Here is a 24,750-nt window from a genome sequence, read left to right as displayed (position 1 = left end):
CATCTCTGCTCAATATATATATATATGGCACATATAGAAGGATGGAGAGGATGAGACAGAGAGAGTGGAAGGAAATCTTTTTAGTAGCATTTAAAGTTACATTGGAGTAAACTAGAAAATAAGTATCAGATTTTACTTAATCATATTTAAATTTTGCATGGACAGGAGAATCGTTCAGTTACACTAGCAACATCTGAGAGGTTTACTGGGGTAAAAAGAAACTCAAAAAAAAAAAAAAACCTTATAATTTTATCATCAGACTGAAACAATCCTGATACACCTTCCTGATATTCACATTAAAATTAATTCAAACATGATGCCAACCTTATATAATCAGATGGCTTTAAGATTGGAGTTGATTCACATACCACTAACTCAGTCAGTGGGCACAGAAATTTAAATTATTTTATTGAGCTTACTGTGATCCTATTATTTTATTCTTCAATGCTTCATTATTTTGCTTTACAGTAGAAGATGTAGATGTGCTTTTAGACCATATGGTGCTGCTATGCTCACTCTTTTTCTCATCGATTTCCTGCATGCTTTTTTTGTTTTTCGTCAGAAAGAATCATTGATAGTTTTGTTTTATAATTGAAGGAATAAACTTTATGTGAACTCCGTGGCCTAAATCTTAAGAGAAGCTGGTTTCTCTACTCTTTGTATTGATGAACTTAACTGGTATAAAGTTTCTACTCAGAATGCTAGTGGCACTTTGCAAATCATTACTATCTCTTATCCAGACTCAGAATGATTTATCAGAGGGATATTAACTACAAAAAGAAACCATCTTCAATTCCTTTTCTCTGGAAGACAATGTGAAGCTCAGGAGTAAATCTGAATGAATGTTCCTAAGACCATACCTTTTTTCTGAAGTAGAGATCCCTATTGCCCGCACCTGGGTTAGGTACTGAAACTTACAGGCAGATCCTCATTAGGATTTATTAATTCACAGTTATCATTTTGCAGCTATACTTAAAACCAACAATTCCAATGAGTGAGAAGAAACAGAGGAAAAAGTAAATACTTGGGAAACATCCAAATTCTTTGTGACTTCATCAGAACTGCAAAGATTGGACAGATAGTCATCTCGAAATATCATGAAACCTGCACAGAGACACAGAACATCTAGCACTTCTGTGTACCAAAGCCACTCCAGCCTTGTAGCTCTTCTCAGTATTTCTCTGTTCCTTCTATTTCAGGAAAAAAAAAAAAAAAAAGTAATAACCACAAAGTTATTAACCCCATCTGTCAGAAACTGTTCAACATACAAGCATCTCAACAGAACCTATTTTACAAAAGAGTTATTAACTGGATGCGAAGATGTTGTATGCTATCCATATTGATGAAATAAGCAGGAAGGTAAAAGAAGGAAATATTTTAGAATTTTGTCACTAATTTCAATGAGAATAAGAATAATAAGCATGCCTTGTCAGATATAATTATTAGTCTTGATCTGTAAAGCTGTTTAAGAATTATAGCCAACTGCCTGTATAACTAAGAACTTTAGTCTGGCATATACTCCATGTTCTTATGGTGCTATCAGTGGCAAAAGGACAGCAGGTAGAGTACTTTGATTCCAGACCATCTTCTATGTAATAAAAATATGAACATGAAAATGAAATCACATAGCTATATGAATCTTTGGCATGACTCAGTAAGCTGCTTCAGTAAGCTGCTCCAGTAAAATTCACTTAGTCAGTAGACGTCAGTGTTTATTGTTTGCCTTCAGAGACTTTACTGTTCACTCCAGTCCTATCCATTCAAAATAAGCAGTTATCTTGCTTTCAAATTTTTAACTGAAATAAGTAAATCTGCTTCTGAAAATAATACAACATAAAGATATGCCTGTTTATGAGGCCTGTCTTGTTATTTTGATCTGGTTTTGCCATCCACAACAGACTCCCCAGCACTTAAATAATAAACTGGAATGGTATTATGTAGAGAGGTATTGCATATAAACATAACAGCATTGAATATATTATATACATTTTGTAAAAATAAGTTTATTAATGTAAATGTATAAACGTATTCTTGTAAAGACTAAACAATGCGTATAGATAGAACACAAATATATAATTCAGTAGTTTGTTTTGCATAGTAAACAGTCAAAATTACATGAAATATAATATCCAAGAACAAAATGTGATTAATAACATCAAACACAAAAATGATTTCATCAATTCTTCTCCTCAACACTGCTCATGTATGCTGAATCATACTGAATGAAAGTCATTGTCCATATCTTTTTCCTTTAATGTCACACATTCCCACTATTCACTCATGAATTATAGTAATAAAAAGGGGATGCAAAGTTATTTATTTACTTCTCATATGAAATGTGTGCACATATATTAACACCATATACTGTACATCAAATTAAGAATCTGAAAATGTTTGCATTGTAAACATAACAAAATAATTGACATTAAAAAACAAAAATTCTCAAAGGTACTTTGAGCATTTTAAGATTTAAAAGACAGGGAGAAAATATTTCCAAAACTATTACTATGATTCTTCTCTTACTTACAACACAGCAAATCAAGAAAAACTCTTGTCAACCGTGCCACTGAAGTTATAATCAGTGTGAAATTAGATCAGTGTAGCTAAAACAAGGCTTTTGGCACAAATTCAGAGAATAGGTAGTGCAATGCCAGCAGTGTATTTCTTTTTCCTTGTCATTAAATAGGCATTTGCAAACAGTACAGTCAATCCAAAACTTTTCTTCTTAAAAATACTCCATTTTCCTTTTAGAAATGTAAATGTAAAAATGTGGAGCAGTTATGAAAAGCAGCTCTTAATTAGAAAATGTTAGCGGATGCAATTTCAGAACAGTGGTTTTAAGCCCAGACATATGCTTCCACCACAGGAGCCATCCTGGTGTCTGTAACACATGAAGAGAATTCATTATGTAGCATCCTAAAGGTTTCATTGTTTATCTCCAATAAAAACTACAATATAAAGCCCAGAATTTTGCTAAGTGTTGCTTTTCTATGCAATGGTAGACTTGTGTGTGCGCTTCTATTTTTCCAAGATATATATTGATATACAAATACACTTTTATATAACTAAATTATTTCCACATTTCAGAGGAGCAGAAGTACCAGCCATTCATATTTAGGATGTAGTCACTTGTGCTTCACTTATGGCACTAGATAACAATGCTGACATGGCTGTTTTAATTAATTCGCTTGGATTTGTTTTCATTTTTTTCAGTCATCTTTTTTTCCACTCTTGTTTTTCCAAGATTGTATTGGTCTTTATTTTTATTTTTTTTTTAAAGTGCATTATTTCTGTTTTTGGTAATTTTTAACACTGCTTTCTCATAACTGTGTAATTTCTTCTACTGCTGTTTTTCCTTCTTCTTCTGTGACCTTGCTTCTCAGCTGTTCTCCACTTCTGCCAGAAAGTGACAGACTTCACCTCTTTCACCTCCTTCTATTTACATGCCACTTCTTTTCAGTGATAATTAATCTTTTGTTCATTTGCCAGTGCTTTCCACATTCTTTTTTGACCACAGAGAATTTCAACTAGGGAAAAAAAAAAAAAAAAGAAAAAGAAAAAAAAAGTCTTTTAGCCTGGCAGTTACCTGAAAAAAAAAAAAAAAAGCTTGAAGAATAATGATATTTTGCCCAGTTTTGAACTCTCTTTTTTGTCTTCCTTGGAGATCTGGTTGAAAGAGAAGGATGCTATGAAGTTGCTGCTCCTCTTTTTTCCCAGTAATTCAGTATTCATGTTAAAACTGTTCTGCTTGATGGAATAGAATTGGTTAAGCCCTTCTCAGAAATCAGCACCTCTGTTAGGGAGAGCCTCCACTCTTATTTCATCCTGTGCTTAATGCGGTTCTGACAACCATTCTTCACTGGAAGTTTTGCACAGCGAACAACAACAACAACAAAACAAACAAACAACTAAAGATAGAAAGTAATAAGTAAGAAGAGTCCTCGGCTCTGGAAGTATGTCAGTCTTTGTGAGATTCTTTTATATGCCTTCATGAATATTGATAATGTGTAATGATTCTTTTTGTTGAAGTGAAGCACAGCAGCGCTGTGTTATATTTTCCTATTTGCGTTAACATGCAATTCTTCAGAATTTGTTTGTATTATAATTTGATACAAAGACATATAATTTACTATTTCATTGGAGGGGAAAAAAAATATCTTGTTTTGGAAACGTTTCTAGACAGAAGAAAACACATACAAATTTTTTGATCCATGCGTCTGACATTTTAGGGATAAAAACGAAGACTGAGAATCCATAATTAGTGGAAATTACGAAGCCATAAAATAAAATAAAAACAATGTCTGTTAAATCGAACAAACTCACAAATTGAAACATCTTCATTTCTGTAAGTCAGTCTCTCATTCCTTCAGTCTTCAATAACCCTGAGTGAGTACAGTTCATTTTTCCTGGTATCATCGTATTAATTTCTCATCCTTACAACATATAAGGATATAAAAGTAATTCAAGACATCATTCTAAAGTCAGTTATATATAAAAAAAGTGTGTTATGAAACATTTCAATTTAAATGATCCAAGCTTGTTCGGTTCCCTTCTCCAGCACACCTTAGATCTGTCACCATTGGCTGCTATCACTAGAATACATCCTGCATCTTCTAAAACATTATCACCACCTGTCAAAACTGGCATGAAATATCTTGCAAGGTTTTTACGTTGATTTTAAGGAATTAGAAGCAGTAGACATTCTATTTATTCAGAAATTATCTGCAGCAAAATATACAGTTTCTAGGAACTCCAGAGTGCCTCCTGAGTTGTTCTGTGGATGGACAGCTGAAATTCTAGAGTGTCATCAGGATAAAAGGTGTTTATCCTAACCACCATAAAAAACCTTGAGGTAAGTCAGCCTACTGTGGAGTATGCTAAATTCAGTCAATTAAGACAAACTGAATCTTAATGATTATTGGTAATGACAAGTCTAACTCAATAAGAGTATATTTGCCAGCTTTTCAATGCTTTGAAATACAAAATTCGTAATTTACCTGGAATTTTGTTTTCCTAGTGACTAATCTGAATGTGTGTCATTTCTCTCTTTGATTATGAGGAGGAAAGACCAAAATTTTGCACTGCCTAAGGTGCCAGGAGCAAACTTCTTGGATGAGTACATTATTATAATGTATTGCAATTTCATTGCAGTTGCTTTGCAATGCAATTTCTCAGTATTTGACCACCGCAGAGCAAAATGAGACAATAATTCACTGTAGAGCCTGAGGAAGACATGATCACATTTCAGAAAATTATCTTCACCACAGATGCACCACAGAGTTGCTACTTTGAATAGCCCAGTAGAAAAGATGATGTTTGGACAATCCCAGAAATGAACTGTGTACATCTGAAGTGGTTATTCCTTCAAGTCAATTCTACAGTTTTGTTTCTTCTTAATTTATGTCTAATGTTGAATATACTAGTACCAATTTCAAAGACAGAAGCAAGGGAAGAGAATAAAGAATAGTTACATTCTACTTTTACAATCTATTTAAAGAATAGTTACATTCTACTTTTACAATCTATTTGTATAATGAATCTTACTTACAGTGTTAGTGGCAATAATCCGTAAAACACGAGCTCTTCAGAAAACACACAGGTTAAAAAATATTCAGGACAATCAGTAGTATTAACTGATTCACACCAAACATGGCCACTTAGCACCTCCTGTGGTTTCTGATTAAACTTATTCTTTACTCATAGTTTTGTTTTTTCCTTACTTTCATAGATCAGACAAACACACTGAACAGGAGCTGCACTTGTCTTAGCAAACATCTGCTGAGTGGACGGTTAGTGAAAGTTGATCCCAGATCTTACTCCAGTGCACCTATGCAATCAGGAGCCATATTGAGTACTTTGTGTTCTTGTACTAAGATTTTATTTGTTTCCAACCAACTGAAGAAAGAGATTGTACATCACAGCTAAATCTGTTAGAGAGAAGCACCTTTTTGCTCACAGGGCAGGTAGGGGAATTACCTTCCCCCTCTGTTGAATCTTCAAGTAAAAGAAGAGACAGCACAGAGCTAAAAGGATCAGCCACTATAGCTCACGCATTACCTATATGATTCAAAAAATGTTTGTTTCTTTGCTTGTTTGTTTTAAACATTAACAAGTCACCTGATGACTACAGAAGAGTAAGAAGGGCAGTTCACAGAGTACCACATATCCTGCCCATACCTTAAGTGTTTGTTGTTATTTATAACACCAGCATGGTCTCACCAGCACACTCCCATATTGAGCTGGGGTGACCACGATGCTCCTTCAGAGTTTGTTTTCTAACTTTCTGAATGACTGAATACTAGCTGTACTGACAGACTGGCTTACGAGCAGCTGCCCTCAGACCTGTCCTAAGATAAGCACTGTATCTACAAAGAAAAGTCAAAAAATGTGTTTTGTTTTGTTTTGAAAGAACCCCCCTTGTGAAAATTAGTTTTCACTAGTTGGTGCTGCCAAAGAATGAAAAAGAAGCTGCATTTTCGTGAATTCATTTGCATTTCATAGATTCAATGCATTTTCATGTATTCTTAAATAGAAATGTTACCTACTTTTTGCATTATCTGTACATCCAAAAATTCTGTCTCCTTTCCTCTATGAAGGACATCCTAATGGCTGCAGGAACCTTCATTGCATATTTTTAGTTCCTCCACATAATAATTTCTCACTTTACAAGTTTACATTCATCATCTCTCAAAAGCATATGAGGTTTTGCTCTGTTTTGAATGCCACAGTGTCAGGGACATCAATCAAAAATGATAGCATCGATCATGTAGCAGTTGGATGACATCTGCCATAATGTCTTACAATGTTACTATAATATACGAGAATTTTGATGCTCATTTGCTTGATAGCAATTAATCATGACATCTCTTAATGCATCATGTTTTTAAAGGCAAGATATAGAGCTAATAAACAGGTTAGCTTCTGTTCTTCATTCAGCTGAAGTCAGTGGAGATATTCTGAATTCAAAATGCTATAAGAAAGAAGATAAATCAGATTATTCCAAATCTGTTTTACAAATGCAATGTATTTCATCAGGATACATTATTTTTCACATACTGCTGTTAACCATGCCAGTATCAGTATTAACCCCCAAATTCCATAATGTCTATTTTTTAGTAGAAAAAAAAAAAAGAGCACCTTTTGAGCTCAACTTGCATCTAATAACTGACTTTGCCCCAGTAGATGTAGAACCAGGATTTATTTGTTTCTGTAGTTGGAAAACTAAATGCAAAGACTAAGGCTTTGTCTTAGCATAAACTTGGCTACTGGCTTGTTTATATTACTCAAATAGATCCTCTATTTCACAAAATATAAAATAAATGTATTAAATTAATTGCCACAAAATATTATTAAGGATCAGATTTCAAATGTTTCCATATAAAATTGAGTACTAAAATGCATTAAAAAAGTCTGCTCTCTTTGCATGCCTTGTTAAAACAATAAACATTACAGAAATCTTCAAGGAGTATAAAATTTCTATGCTTTCAGAATTACAGACATGCCTATGGTATCTGTATGGCATGAAATTGCCACAGTATAGGCTTATGTGTTGTTTCATATACCAAGCCAATTTGCATGACATTTGACAGTATCATGATTTTTTTTTTCTTTTCATGTCAGAGCTAGTTAGTCCCGCTGTTAACTAATAAAGTTTTATCCATAGCTCTGTCAGGCATAGTCTTACTCCTTTAACTATCTTAAATGGATTCTGCTCACTATTGGTCACATTTCTGGTCATTATCAGAAATAACATACTAGATTAAATGGATTGAAATATATGAAATTAGAATAATTTCAATGTAAAGTATTTTACTATGAAATACTATGAATAGAAAACATTTTAATATATACAGAAAGAACAGCAACTTCAATGACCGTGATAACAATGCAAATAGTAACAGTCTCAAGTTGAAAGAAACGTATGCAAAGAAAAATGGTAGATAGTGGCTAGCAATTTTTTCAGGTTTTGCTGGCAACGTCAGAGGCCAGATGCTAAGCACTGGAAAATATTTATTCCAAAAGCAGCAGCTGGTACTTTGGCAGACTTCATAAGCAATTTTGTTTTACAGTTTTAAAGCTGCTTCTGGGTTTATTACATGGTTAATCTGATGGGCTGACTTGTCTTCCTGGATGCCATATGCCAGCAGCTAGAGATGCAGTGAAAAGTTTGCCCATTATACTTGCATTAAAAAGCCAGCCTAAAAATCTGCTGAAAGTGGTGCACTTTACGACTTCTCACCAGTTAAGCTCATGACAATGAGTGACTTGCCTTAAGAGTGCCAAAGAGCGACCAGGAAATAGAAAAAAAGCATCAAGTGCCAAGGTTGACTGAGGCAGTATGAACCACATAACATTTTGATTAAGGTCATTGGATATGTGGTAGATTCTGAAAGTGTTGGTTTGTTGTTTTTGTTTTGTTTGTTTTTCCTTCTGTATGCATGAAGGTAGGTTTAGGCAGAGAAGAAACTGTATCAAAGGCAACATGAGTAAATAAGATTTCTGCATGTCTTACTTTTTAGAGTAATTCTGGGGAATAAGCGTGGATATAACTAACAACGAATTGAATGGCGAATTGCTTAAAGTCAGAACACAAGTTATAAAAGCAACCAAAAGGCATGTAGAAATATCGTTCAGAGGTGTGAAACACAATTTCACCTGCAGCCAATGAATCTGTGAGTACTCAGCCTTCCAGTAGAGGTGGCCAATTGGCATCTAAGCTTTTCAAAAAGTGAAAAGCAAAATATAAAGACTGCGTATTACTGGATTTCCAACTTCAAGAATAAACTTATTTACCAACCCAAGTACATCAAACGTAAATGCCAGACAAATGTAAAATTCATATCCCAGATAACCCAGACAAGTGAAATAAGCGGTGTGCTGTAATAAGAGAGAACGTGAGTGAGGTGGAATTCAGGCTTTTCTTTGGTATGTATGTATTTTCACAGGTAGAAATAATCACTCTTTGGCAACATCATCAGTTTTTATAAATATAATTCCTTGAAAAGAGTGAGCTCATACAGTGCAAATTACCCATGAATTATACTGTTCCTTCTGCAACTAAAACCTTCTAAGAGTCAATGAAAGTGCAAGGTGAAACCCCCAAATAGAAAGAACAATAATAAAGGCATTAATGCCTTATTCTGTGTCTAGTAATCTTTGGAGCACTTTTTGCCATTATAGGAATAGACATTAGATAAAGGTCAGTTAATATTTTCAAAAATATGTTTGAAGATATCTGAATATGTCAAATACATCTGGCATACATCAGAGAACAATAGAAAAAAAAGATGTTAACACCTCGAAAGAGCCAATTATCCTGAAAAACCGTGGAATTAGCTCCATTGCTATTGAAACCAAAAGGAAATTAAAATTTCTAGATTGGGCCAATAATAGAACAAATTTTATACTCCATGCAGTCTTAATTTGGTATTTCTTTCACTTCAGGAGAGGACATATTTCCCCCAAATGAGTTAAAGCTGAGGTTCTGATCCCACTAGTTTCAAAAAGTTTTTTCACAAGAAATTTGATTTTCATCACACTGTGACTTGTAAAAGATTTCTGAAAAGAAACTGTAGTGCTAGCTGCCTATTTCTCATAACTGTAGACTATTAAGGGTCTACCTATTCATAACTGAGCAGAAGGCACTGCAGCATGTCACTGAAATTGTTCTCAGCTGTATTCAGATTATCAGACCATTCACAACCACATGTTCCATTACACTGGACATTTCCCACTACAAAGCTTTATGGATATATTAACTTAAAGCATTCAAGATAATAATTTTAGATAATGGGCCAAGCTATAGTAATGAGCTACAAAGCTGACTATCTTTCATTGACTTAAAGTTGACAATTATTCATTTAAAATAAAATTATACATCTTAAAATGAAAAAAATGAAAAAAAGGAATAAAAATATATAAAAAATAATAATAATAACCAGTTAGTTTTTTTGACTAACAGAAGTTATGTGTAGTGTTTTCCACCATCTTCATGTCGCATTAAGCCCATGCCTGAAACGGTGCAAAATCTGGCCAAAGTACTTCTTATGGTTAGGGCTTTGAGGTCTTCACTGATGGTTCACTAACACTGAATAATAAGCTAAGTTCATGCTGCAGTTTCTCACTCGGTGGAACCACTAATTCGAGTTTCATTAACACCTAAGTTTCAGTTTTCACAGAATTTTTAGTACCGTGTTTTTTGTTGTTGTTTTTGTTATCTTTGGCAAATTCGTTTAGAATTAACCAACAAAACCAAAAGCAAAAACTCTCAAACATAACAGCAAAATGATTTTATGTATTTTTTATTTTCCTCAGAGATGTGTCGTAAATATAAAGGATGTACAAGTCGTTTAGGGTGTGTTAACAAGGTATTTTCAGCCCCATTTTGACTCAGGTTATTAAATAGCATAATTTATGGTGAGTAATAAACATTTGCCAGTATGTAGATCTTCCTAAAGAGGTGTGTTAAATCATGAGAAAAACTAATCTTCTCTCAGTACCACAAATCTGCTATCATTGGATTGATAAAACAGTGAATTAGAAATAATTCCTTATTAGTAATCCTAGTTTTGTATAAATACTGCTGCGTATTCCATTGTGTAACCTTGAGTAGGTCATTCTTCTGTGCTATATCTCATCTGCCCTGTCTTTTGCTTAGACTGTATTGTAGACCATAATGGCAGTCATCTGTACACTCTTTGTTCAATAACTCATTGTGGTGCTTTGAACCAGCTGGGCATCTGAGCTCCACCACAACAGCTCTCTCACTCCCCGTCCTCAAAGGGAAAGGAGGAGAAAATATGATGAAAAGGGATAAAGGGTTGAGGTAAGGACAGTGACATCACTCAACAATTATCGTCGGGGCAAAACAGATTCAGCATTTGGAGATTAGTAAACTTTATTACCTACGACTAAAAAGCTAGAGCAGTAAGAAACAAACAAAGAAAATTAAAAACACCTTCTCCTCACCCAATCTCTTCCACCTCCTCCCCCCAGCAGCACAGGGGAACTGGGAATGGGGGCTGCAGTGAGTTCCTGACCTTCGTCTCCGCTGCTCCTTCACGGTCCCTCTCTGCCCCTGCTCCACGTGTGGTCCCTACGACAGGATGCTGTCCTTCCTGAACTGAGCCTGCGGGGGCTGCCCACAGGCAGCAGCTCTTCAAGAACTGCTCCCATACCATGGGGTCCATCCATCCCCCAGGAGCAAACTGCTCCAGCACGGGTCCCCCACAGGTGGGCAGCAGCTCCCCCCAGACCTCCTGCTCCTGCGAGGGCTCCTGTCCACGGGCTGCAGCTCCGGCCCAGGGCCTGCTCCTGCGGGGGCTCTCCATGGGCCGCAGCCTCCCCCAGGCCACATCCACCTGCTCCACTGGGGGCTCCTTCACAGGCTGCAGTGTGGAGATCTGCTCCATGTGGGACTCATGGGCTGCAGGGGGACAGCCTGCTCCACCAGGGGCCTCTCCACAGGCTGCAGGGGAACTACTGCTATGTGCCTGCAGCACCTCCTTTCTTCCTGCTGCACTGACCTTTGGTCTGCAAGGCTGTTCCTCATTCCTCACTCCCAGCTCCTGTTGTGCAGCAGTTTTTTTCTTTCTTAAATCTGCTCTCACAGAGGCACAAACAACATTGCTTATTGGCTCGGTTCTGGGCAGGGGCAGGTCCCTTTGGAGCCGGATGAAACTGGCTCTGATCTGACATGGGGCAGTTGCTGGAATTTTCTCACAGAGGCCACCCTTGCAGCCCCCCAGTACCAAAACCTTGCCACATAAACCCAATACACTCATGCAACAGAGTCCTATGCCTTGCTACAGTTAATTAATGAAATAATAAAATCAGAATCTTTAGAAATAGAAACCTGTTATTTTTATTTTTACAATCTTTTCCAAATTGCAGTTACAAAAAAAGAAAAAAAAAACTCAAAATGGGCAAATAAGATGCTTGTATAAATGCTCAAGAAGCTGCAGGAGTTATATGGCGTGAAAGGGAAAAGGAAGCAGGGGTTATGGTGAAGGAAACTTCCATGAAACATCTCTGAGCATGCACCACAACAGATGTTGCTAATGGAGAAAAGTTGGATGTACAAGGGCACAGCATGCCCCGTTCCCCAGCCTGCTTTGCCTTCCCTCATGCTTAACCCAGACCATGCAATGTCTCTTTAGAGTTTCTTCAAGTCCTTGGTTTGCCAGACACAGAATGTTTGTTTTGCACCGCCCCAACGTACGTATAATTTTCAACTCAATGCTGCTTATTAAATAAGATCATAAACTTAATGTTACCCAGATGAAATGCACGAGGTATGCATCACCTTTCACTGTTCCAGAGCTGCACATTTATGAGACAGCAGTGACATTACACAGGAACTTTAGCATATTCTAAAGGGTTTTACAAAAATAAAAAGTTCAAAAGTCATGTAAATTACAGTTTACAAGACACTCCTGTCTTAACCCTGTTAAAGCCTTTCATTATTATATTGCTGTAATTCTGGAAAAGATAAGATTTTCCAGTCTTGTCTTTATTTTAGAAAGGATTTTGAATAGTGAGTGCAGGGGTTCACATAGGTCCTTCAAATTGCTCTTTTTGGAGTTCCCCATTCGAGGATATACATGGCCTCTGAAGATCACAGAGATTTGTTAAATCCTGGTAAGTTTGTAGATTCCATTTTTTATCTCCTGTTTGATTTATAATGTATAAAACTATCAAGACATTTAAATGTTTTCTTTGTGAGAAATTGCAGTGATACAAGAAGATTTAAGTCCTGAAAACTCTGTTGTGATAAGCATGAAATAATAGAAGAAAATGTTTAATCACAATAAAAGAGAAATTCAGCACAGTGCAGTGGGCCAGTGTTGGATCTATGCATTAGTTGACTCCAACACAAGCATCATTTTAAGGGCCTGAGCAGAATTATGGCTTTATCCAAAACCCACTCATGCAGCAGAAAAGGGACCCCATCCACACCAGACTCCAGTAAGTCTGTTCTACCTCACTCCTAGCTGCTAGACATCTGTAAATTGGGTGCATGATCTAATCTAGTCACCTGGGATTCTTTTCTAGTCAGTGAAGGAATGTGTATGGCCACGTAGGGCAGCCCAAGATAAACATGTAAAAAACTGTGGTGGCAACCTCCTAGGATTTCTGTCTTGATAAAGTACAGACAAACAGGATGTGGAGAATATACCAATCTTATCCATAAGTGATTAGAGAATTCAAAACACACCTTTAGTTCTTATAAATTTTGCTTGCAACTTGGGAAAAAAAAAAAAAAAAAGTTTTACCTTATACTTTAAAAATAAGCAGAGTGTTCACAGGAAAAAAAAATAATACAAATTATTGATAATTATGTGTTAAATATTTATGTCTGCTTTTTTGTGATATGTGCATCAGCAAAGTAATACTTGAATGTTTCATCAATCGTTTTATTTTTCAAAGATTTTTCTAAGTCATCTATTTGTAGCATTAGTACCGTATGAACAGTAAATAGCCAAACTCCAAGGTTCAGATATTTCAAATATGAAAATTGGATAAACAGTTTCTTTGCCTTCTTTTTATGTTCAAGACCATTCCTCAAAGTAATAAGTGATAGCTGAAAGACATAAGGTATCAAAAGTTACTCTGCAGTCCAGCACTGGTTGAACATCTGTGGAATCTCAGACCTTTGCAGAAGGTACCTTATCCCTAGAAATTCTTTGACAGTCTATCTGGGAAGTGATTGAATCACTGTTCTGAATGAATCATGGAAGTGAAGAATATTCTGAAAACTGATAGATGAAACTTTTACATGTCAGAAAACAAACAAAGTCTGAATGGTGTTTTGGTGAAAATTTGGGCTTGTTTGGACTCATTTGTCTAGACTTTAGTCATACTGTGGAAGGTTTAATTATTATCAAAAATCAAGAACTTAACAAAATGAAATAAAATTCAAGATATTCCAGTCCCCTCAAAAACAGAGAAAAAAATGTCTGTTTTGGGGTAGGCAGTGTGACTTAACATTTGGTGTGGGAAAAAAAATAAAAAAATAATATTATTATCAGGTTTTGTAGCTCTTTACATAAACTGTGTGCATCATGGACCACAGATACCCGCATAGCAACAAGGATTGGGGATCTCGATCCTGGTAGTACTTTTGACCATAAAACAATAAGAAGAAATTAAGGTGATGCAGGTATAAAATACTCTCAAGCAATGTAGAACAGAGTCAAGAGAAGCCTTGTTTTTGTGCTGTACTAATGTTAAATTTCCAATTTTCTGATACTATATTTTGAACTTCAATTAAAATATTTTTTCTGGTACATCAGTGTGAAAAACAAATAAATAAAAATAAAAATAAATCATGTTTTTCCTGCAAGGCAGAAAAAAAAAGTCTTCATAAAATGCAGTGTTTTGCTAGTATTACTTCTTGTCTGTGCATGGAAACCACAAAGCTATTCTCTTTTGGAAACAAGTCATTGGAACTGAAAATTCATGCTGTTCAGTCCCAAATTAAACAGAAAAAGTGAGAGCAATTGGACAGTAAAATAGCTTACCAAGGGAGGTAATCAGAGGAGTCACTGTGGCTGGGGACACCCAGGACATTAGTGGTAATGGTGCTGTGAGTGACCCTGTAAAACACAAGGAGAAGCGTTGGCTGACTCAGGCACAGTGGTAAAGCTACTGCCATTGATACAGATGAAACATTTTTTTTCTTAATTTTTTTTTCCTAATCAATATGAAATGATTTAATCTACATTTTGACTTTGAATACGCTTGGAAAACTTACAAATGTGTTTTAGTCCTGATACAACATTTCAGCTGAGAGGTTGAGAAGCAGAGGTCCTCATCCAGTTACTTCCAGTTTTCCTTCCAAACTTTTTGCAGTTATTACTTGTTTGATCTGTATTTGCATACGAAAATATTTTGGCCACAATCCAGATACATGATAGCAAAACAATCTCCCTCATTTAGTTTAAAATGAATCCAGAAAACTATTTCTGATGTAAATATCTGTACTTTAAGAGCCTGAAGTTAATCTAAATTTCATCCACCTAGGCTTCCCAATGTTTTTACATCCTCTGACAACAGAGGATCCTGAGACCCTGAGTGATTCTGAGATACAGAAGAGGAGTCGTGAGAGACATCATCACAGTCTAAGGGCTGGAGTTTGCTGGAATATTTCTGGAGAACTGTCTCCTTTAAACTTCTCACCATCTCTAAATGTAATAAGAAAAACTATATAAAACTGTCAATATTTAGGTCCTATTTTTCCTCTGAGTTCATAAAGCATCCAGTATTTTCCTTATATTTTCCTATTCTGCTTACATAGAAAACACAAGTTTGGAGACACTGTTTTTTATTTCTAGATGAATACACCATACTTACCACTACTTTGCATTATTCTCTCCTCTGCTTTTTGATTCCACAAAAGACTTCAGCACCACGTGTTTCCATGTCTTTATTAGTTATCCACAGAGACTGTAATCATCAGGAAACGGGTCCTTCGTTCACAACTCAAAATCACCATGGATAAGTAAACAGTTGAGTAAAATTTAAAGAAAACATGTGGCAATGTATATCACTATTCCATGTGAGGTGATATTTACTAGCAAAAATCACCTGTGTTTCAAGCTCTATCTTTCATTTATCTATTTATAGGAATAAACAAGTATATGCACACAAACATTCATGTAAAACTACATTCTGAACTACATTCCAATTCCTGAAATAATCTGCAAGAAGCAGACAAAAGGTGTTAAAAGATATTTTACTTCTCAAAGCATTTGCTTTATTGCAATATTTTTATAGGATCAGTTTTAATGAATTTTCATTTACAGGTTTTTTCTGATTCAGGTTTTTTCATTAGTATTCTTTAACTAATCCACAGTAAGCATAGCTTTTACGATTTACTCATCTAGAAAGAGGCTGTGTGTGGAGGCAGGTTACGTGTAAGTTTCAGCTGAATTTGTAAGTGTATTAGAAATTTCTTGATGGACATTTATTTTCTGTAATGGAATTCTAAGGTCAACTGAAGGACAAGCAAAAAGAACTGGTAACTAGATTTGACAGCACCTACTACATTTAAATATTCTATGTGTGGCTGCAGATTGTAAGGTACACACACACACACACACACGTATATATATATATATATAATTCTTTTCCCCTAAAAATCACCATTAAGAACTAGTTGTTTGTTTGTTTGCTAGCTTTAAATTGTTATTATAATAAATTTGACATATTCACCTCATTCAGTGATTATCTCTTGGGTCACCGCATCTTGTGGTCTGTCTTAAAAGCATTCAGTACCTGTTTTTCCTTAACATTTAACTCTCAGATTAGTCACAGATGGAAGACCTTGTTCTGTAGTTCACAGAAGGAGAAAGCTGCATCAGCTAAACAAAAATATCATACTCACTGTTAGGTCTCTGTAAGGTTGGATCATGTCTTTTTAAATTATAAATGAGGATCAACCCCACTTGGAGCAACGACCAAAAAGTGTCTGTTCAAAAGTACTGTTTCCTAAGCCTTTTTCTGATATGGTTTGCTAGGAAGCTCTCAGCAAGTCATTTCACTTTTCTGCTTTTCTTTTTCTGTCTAGAGAACTGTAATAATAGTCCTTGCCCATCCTCAGAGATGCCCAATATATTTGTCAGATAATATTTCTACGAAGTTTGCATTGAGTACCTTAAGAAAAGTGAAAAAGCAAAATGTGTTTGACTTGTTTTTGCTTTCAAATTAAAGAAAAATATACGTGTTTCTTGTTCACCTAAAAGCTGATGTCTGTTTGCTCTCAGAAACTGTTTTATGACAGGTGGGATCTGGGAATTTAGTGGTGTTGTACATATCCATTTTTTGAGTGACATTGTCAACACCAAAGATCCTCAGCCTGCATGAGAGAGTACAGCATTAGATAATCAGCTGTATTTTTCCCACAAAGTATATGGAGATTTAGCAGCATGACTCCCACTGGTATTAATGGGATATGTGTAGCTAAATGTGTGATGTTTCAAATACATATTCCGTACATACTCCAAAGCCATGACAATATTTGTTATGTGGACAGTATAAAATGGACAGTAAATAACATTTTCTGCTAGAATTGTTAGTTCTTAGTTCAACATATTTTCCACATTCAGAGAATTTAAGACAACTTTTAGCACTGAGTTTTCAGCTGCAGTAAAGGAGCTCTTAGCACAATGAAGCATCAGGAAAGGCATAATACTATAACGGAACGTTGTTTTGGGGTCACTTCACACAGTGAAGTTTTGTGATACATCAGCTACAGAAAACTCAGGGGAGATTTATATGACCTAATGTTATCTGTCTCAGAGCTTGGTTTCTAGATGAAGTTAGCAACAAAAGCATTTTATAATCTGACAGCAGGACAGCTATGTCCAAAGTGAATTAATTTCACAGTTTTTAGAAGGGGAATGCATTTTCTTGATGCACACATACATTCATCAAAAATGGAGACTAGAAGATTAGTATATACCTTCCACCTATTTTATAATGACTAATCTGATATGAGTCCCTTACCCTGCTTTTTGTACAAAGGACACAGCAAAGACAGCACATACTTTTGTCTTTTTTTACTAGCTATGTGGTTGCACACAAACTGATATTTATGTATGTCTGTGACTTAAGCTTGTAAAACAGTCATAAAACTAGTGCTAGGAATAAGTTTATTCTTTGCAAAGAAAGTGCATAGAGATAAGGGAGTACATGATGCCTTTTGAACATCAGAAAAGAAGGATGTGATGACCATCTCACTTTTCAAAAGGAAGTGAGCATGCGTGGAGGAGAAGAAAATCATTTACATCCCCCTACTGATTTGCAGAATGATCTTCTTTTATCTCCACATAGGTACCTGCTTTGTTGTTGTTGTCTGTTTTGTTGTTGTTGTTGTTGTTGCTGTTGTTTGTTTTTTCTCTTGAAGTTAAAAGAGTGAATTCTCTCAGAAAAGATTTCTCTGAAATCAGCAGAATTATTTTAAATACTAATACTCACAGTTACCTGTTCAAACCTGAGCATACCTGAATTTGAGCACCTAAAGTCAATATTTAGAGGCATATAAATGACCTGATTTCTTATGGCACTGTGGATTCCATGAAAAAGCATCCTGCTATCTAAATATAGAATTTAGCTATAGAAACTTGAGTTCTATAAATAAGGTCTTGCAATTCCTTATTAATGCTTTGTTCAGGAGCAAGAAATGCAGTAGCAGAGCATGGAGCACAACTATACTTTCAGAGCATCAGGAAAGAAACAACTTCCCCTTGATCTTGCGATATGCACAATCTATCCCTCACTCTTCCCCATACCTGTGTGCAATAAATCCTTCCCAAATATATTAAAGCACTTCTGTAAGAACTTGTTCTGGACCTGTCAGTGAATATATTGCTCTGCATTTCTACCAGGTGTCATGTTTTGTGAGGTTCCTTTGCCAAAAGCGCACTTTTTAACCTGCTGTAGTTGAAAACTTTGGTTAAAATGAGCAGATCTAGTCTGAAATAGTATATTTTTATGTACTATTCAAAGATCGAATACTGTACTTCAATACTGTACTGTACTGTGGCTGTACTTCAATCCAAAAGTAGAGATGGTCATAAATTAATAAATAAACACACCTTCACCACAGTACATTAGGAGATTGTTTTTATTCATTATTATTCTATAATAGCTTTTTTGATAGATGTGCCACAGGGACTTCAGTAATAAACCTCCAAAATACCTTGCTGTTTATTGTTTCGTTTTGCACTGCACAGTCCTTATGACAGGGGTAAATTCTCCTGCTGGTTTGAGTAAAATCACTATCTTTATCAGCTACTAGTTCACCATAAGTGGTAGAGTTTTTATGAATTCCTAGTGAAAAAAAAAAAAAAAGTGTAGCTCTATGGAATAGCTACAATTAGACAGTGACGTTCTAAAAATTAAGCCAGTTACTTGCACTAATAGTTTTTTATATGAAAAATAATAGAAACTAGCTTCCAAAATTAGGTTCTTTGTGTTCCTAATTTTAAGCTTAAACAAAAGCATATGAAGTTACTACCAAGCTCTGAAATCATGACCCATTCTTCAGTACTAGTGTGGTGAATGTGAGTTCTTGCTCTGAACACATTCGACTGATTTACAGTGTCATTTTTCTTCCACAAAAGAGAGAACATTGCTTAGCCCACCAGCAGACAAAGCCATTTCTTAGTGTCATTGCCAATGAAATTTTTTGAGCCGTTTGTATACGAAGAGACTAGTATATATCAAAAAACTCTCACAGTCTGTTGAAACTATGACCTTAATGTCCTTGGCCTGCCTATGACTTACAGGAGGCATAAATATGGTTTGGGGATTATGTACAGAGACATAGCATTTGCAAATCTTAAATTGTCAATTAGAGAGCATCATTGAATCAGTAGCAGAAACTCCAAGGGCGTATTTGTCTGAAAAAGAAAGGATTAAAGTAGACGGTCCCTACTGACTGTATAGCTGTGATTCATGACACTTGAGTAGCCATGTCTAAAAATTTTGATCATATCAAGTCCAGGCTTTACTTTATGCTTAAGTGACTGAGACAAATATTGTCCAGAAAGCACCTTGTTAATAAACTAGTATTTGAATGACATTTACTTACCCTTCTTTTCAGTTCAGCTGTATATCATTAACCATAGGGAGAAAGAGAAGCTTCTACAATGTACTTCTTGCCTATAACTGTATGCCTTTTTTAAGATAGCTTTTGCAGTCTCCATTGCACCATACAGTTTTTGCATGGTAGAAATTTTATCAAAAATCATGGTAGAAATTTTATCAAAGTGAACATTTTTAAAATGCTCCTGAAGTCATTAAACATTTCTCAAGTCACATACAGACTGTAGACTATAATGCAAATCCGTGGGATTTTTCCCTAGCTATGTCAAGTGAAAAAATTTTGCAAAGAAAAATCACAGAGATTTCCAGTTGATAATGCGTTCTTTGAATCAGAGAGTAGCCCAGCTACCCAGATATGTTTGGGACTATCTTTTACTTTGAATAGAAAAGATAATAAACGTAATAACGTTTATTTACCAAAATAAATTAAAGAATATTTTTCAGTGATAAGAAGAAATTTCTGTGTTAAGAAGTAATACTTCTCTAATTTGAGTTAAGGGTGGCATTTGGTAGTCCTTTAGAATCAATGTAATTAATCTAATGTTGTTTTTCACTTGATTTTCTCTTTTTGTTTACGGGACTGAATTACTTTGGTCCAGGAGAGACAGTTATGCATGAACAACATCATTCTATGATGAATTATATTCCTTAAAGTAAAGCATCCTTCTTGAATAGCAGCAATACAATATAATGATTTATAGCCCTTCCCGGGGAAATAAAGGTGCAAAGATTAATGAAGGGAGTTCAACAAAATTTAAAAAATATTTGGATGGTTCTTCATATAAATTTAACTTAAGAAAGTTACATGAGGTTTTCCACAAGAACAAAAGCCAAAGTCAGCTAGCCTGCAGTAATATTTATTTTTTGAACTTGACTTGTATTCAGCTTCCACTTTATTCTTAGCAAGATTTGCAATGACAATATTTTTTATAAAATATAACACAAAGAGATGTTAGAAATGTATTTTGCAGTCATACTTTCTTTTAACTGATTTTAATATTGTTAATTTAAAATTCATTAGGAATGGTGTACAGATTCTTTGGTGGACAAACATACAGACGCACTCAGTATACCCAGTGAGTTCGCCTTATCTAAAACAAACACTGCATGATAATGGCAGAGAAAAGCAATGTATAGGCTACAGTAAAGAACTTTGTAAAGCACATGTCAAGATGATAAGTATGCTGATCTGGGTAGACTAGCATGTCACTATGGACATAAAAACAACCAAAACTTGAAGAGACAAAAAACTGTCAGGGGAGACCTGTGAATGGAGAAAACAGAGATAGCTTAAAGCTAAGATGTTAATCAAATGCACAAAATAGAAGTATACAAAATCATGGGATCATAGAATGCTTTGGATTCGAAGGGACCTTAAACATCATCTCATTCCATCCCCCCAACCATGGGTTGGGACACTTTCCATTAGACCACGTTGCCCAAAGCCCCATCCAACATGGCCTTGAACACTTCCAGGGAGCAGGGCATCCACAACACTCTGTTCCAGTGCCTCATCACTCTCAGAGTAAGGAATTTCTTCCAAATACCTAACCTAAATCTACCCTCTTTTAGTTTAAAACATTACTCCTTGTTCTGTCGCTACTCTCCCTGTCAAGGTGTCCCTCTCCAGCTTTCCTTTAGGCCCCCTTTAGATACTAGAAGGCCGCTATAAGGTCTCCCTGCAGCCTACTCTTCTCCAGGGTGAAAAACCCCATCTCCCACAGCCTGTCTTAATAGGAGAGGTGATCCAGCCCTCTGATCATCTTCATGACCTTGTACTGGACTCACTCTAATCATAAAATCATAGAATCATTAAGGTTGGAAAAGACCTCCAAGATAATCTGGTCCAACCACCCTCTACCACCAACATCACCCATTAAACCATGCTCCTAAGCACCACAACCAAACTTTCCTTAAACACTCCCAGGAACAGTGACTCCACCACCTCCCTTGGCAACCTATTCCAATGCCTGACTACTCTCTCTGAGAAGAAATATCTTCTAATTTCCAACCTAAAACTCCTCTGAACACCTTGAGGCCATTCCCTCTAGTTCTATGGCTGGTTATCTGTTATCTGATAGAAGAGGCTGACCCCCAGCTCCCCGCACCTTCCTTTCATGTAGTTGTAGAGAGCAATAAGGTCTCCCCTGAGCCTCCTCTTCTCCAGACTAAACGCCAGCTGCCTCATAAGACTTGTGTTCCAGACCCTTCACCAGCTTTTTTTGCTCATCTCTGGGCATGCTCCAGGGCCTTCATGTCTTTCTTGTAGTGAGGGTCCCAAAACTGAACACAGTACTCGAGGTGCGGCCTCACCAGAGCTGAGTGCAGGGGGACGATCACTTCCATGGTCCTGCTGGCTACACTATTCCTTGTACAAGCCAGGATGCTGTTGGCCTTCCTGACCACCTGGGCACACTGCCAGCTCATGTTCAGGTGAGCATCAATCAGCACACCCAGATCTTTTTCCTCTGCACAGCTTTCCAGCTACTCTGCCCCGAAATGTAGCATTGCATGGAGTTGTTGTGACCAAGCACTTGGTTTTGTTGAACTTCATTCCATTGGCCTCTGCCCATTGATCCAACCTGTCCAGGTCCCTGTTTAGGGCCTTCCTACCCTCTGGCAGATTGACACTTTCCCCCAACTTGGCATCATCTGCAAACTTACTGAAGATGCATTCAATTTCATCCAAATCATCAATAAGGATATTAAAGAGGATAGGCCCCAGTACTGACCCCTGGGGAATACCACTGGTGACCAGCCGCCAGCTGCATTTCACTCCATTCTCCACCACTCTCTGGGCCTGGCCTTCCAGACAGATTTTAACCCAGCAAAGAGTGTACCTGTCCAAGCCATGGGCTGCCAGCTTCTCCAGAATACTGTGGGAGACCACGTCAAAAGCTTTGCTGAATTCTAGGTAGACTACATCAACAGCCTTTCCCTCATCCACCAGGTGGGTCACCTGGTGTACTAGGTCTGGCTGGGATGGAGTTAACTTTCCCTGCAGCAGCCCATACAGTGCTTTGCTCTGCACCTGTAGCTAGAACAGCATTGGTATCACGTCAGTGTTGTGTCTACTGCTGAGCAATATTGGCACAGCATCAGGACTCCCTCTAACCCCCCTAGAGCAGCAGGCTGGGGATGGGCAAGAGGTGAGGAAGCAACATCACTAGGGCAGCTCACCTAAACCAACCAAAGGGATATTCCATGCCATATGATGTCACATTCAGCAATAAAAGGTGGAAAAAGGAAGAAGAGGGGAGGGATGGGTTCTCATTGTGAAAATGTCTGTCCTCCTGAACAATGGTAACGTGTGTTGAGGCCCTGCTTCAAGGACATGGTCAAGCATTGCTCATCGGTGGGAAGTAGAGAGTAACTTATTTCCTCTGCATTTCCACACAACCTTTGCTTGTTTTTGTTTTGTTTTGTTTTTCCCCTTTCCCATTTCCCTTTTCCTTTTAGTTAAATTATTTAATAATAATTCTCCCTTAATAATTATTTTTCTTTTAATTAAATTATCCTTATCTCAACCAGTGAATAGTTTCTTCCCTTTTCTTCTTCCCCTCCTCTTCTGAGGAGGGGGAGTGAGAGAGCGGTTGTGGTGGAGTTCAGCTGCCTAGCAAGGTAAGTCCACCACACCTGGTCATAGAAGGAGATGAGTTGGGTCAGGCAGGACTTGCCGTTCATGAACCCATGCTGACTGGGCCTGATCCCCCAGTTGTCCCGAATATACTCTGTGATTGCATTCAAGATGACCTGTTCCAGCACCTTTCCTGGCACAAAGGTCAGGCTGACAGGCCTGTAGTTTCCCGGGTCCTCCTTACGACTTTTATTAGAGATGGACATCACATTAGCAAGTCTCCAGTCATCTGGGACCTCTCCAGATGACCATGACCACTGATAGATGATGGAAATCAGCCCAGTAATTACATCTGCCAACTCCCTCAGCATCCTTGGGTGCATCCCATCAGGGGCAATAGATCTGTGGGTGTCTAGCTTGCCTAAATAAGACAAGCTTCTTCAACCAGGGGGATATGATCATGTTCTTCTAGTGCTGGAGGCCCCAAAGCTGAAAGCAGTGCTCTAGGTGGGGTCTCATGAGAGCAGAGTAGAGGGGGAGAACCACCTCCCTCAACCTGCTGGCCATGCTTCTTTTGATGCAGCCCAGGATACTGCTGGCTTCTGGGCTGCAAGCACACAGTGTTGACTCATGTTGACCTCCTTATCAACCAGAACCCCTGGGTCCTTCTCAGAGCTGCTCTCAATCCATTCTCTGCCCAGCCTGTATTTGTGCTTGGGATTGCCTTGGCCCAGATGCAGGACCTTGCACTTGGCCTTGTTGAACTTCATGATGTTCTCACTGGCCCACCTCTTAAGCCTGTCAAGGTTCCTCTGAGTGGCATCCTTTCCCTCCATCTTATGGAAATGTCTCAACCTAACGGTTTTATATGTAACCATAGATTGAAACTCAAAATCATTTTGCTTTCAAAATTCATATCAAATTTGCACACTTCTGTAATTTCCTAATCTTACATTTTTACTTTTTTTTGTTTTTTTAGGAAATTTAGCTCCTGTATACCTATGACTCTGAGACTTCACTGTAGTGCAAACTCAAACTAGATTTATACAAGCTAGCTCAGGTTACTAATTACCTAGTCTGAGTGTAGCTACTGCACTATAGAATTCCATACAGTTCAGCCTGGAATGGCTTTGGAATAGTCTGATTCCAGGCCATGGTTTGATGGCTTCTGCTGAGTCCATCAGAAAATCATCAAATCGCAATATCTTCCAGTTCTTGTGCAAGGCACTGCTTCAGGACATCTACATGTTGAAAAAGAGCTTAATCTGTGGCACAGATTCAATCTTCTGTTTTCACATTCTTTCTTGTTTTATGAAAGCCAAGTAGAAAAACTTGACTATTTGTTTCCTCTTGGTACAACGACAATCTGAATCGACAAGCTACATAGATTTCTTTCAGAAATAAATATTGCTAAGGAAAACACAGAAAGTGTGAGAGCAGAGATGAAAGTAGGAAAAATAACTGACCAACAGAATCACAAAAATAGTCAAAAATGTGGAACACAACTTTATATTAGAAATTCCATGTATTTTCAGGTTTAAAAGAAAAGTTGAATTTCTTTA

Source organism: Anser brachyrhynchus (genome assembly GCF_964034855.1).
Source record: "Anser brachyrhynchus genome assembly, chromosome: Z".
Taxonomy (NCBI): domain Eukaryota; kingdom Metazoa; phylum Chordata; class Aves; order Anseriformes; family Anatidae; genus Anser; species Anser brachyrhynchus.
This window is presented reverse-complemented; position numbering follows the sequence as displayed.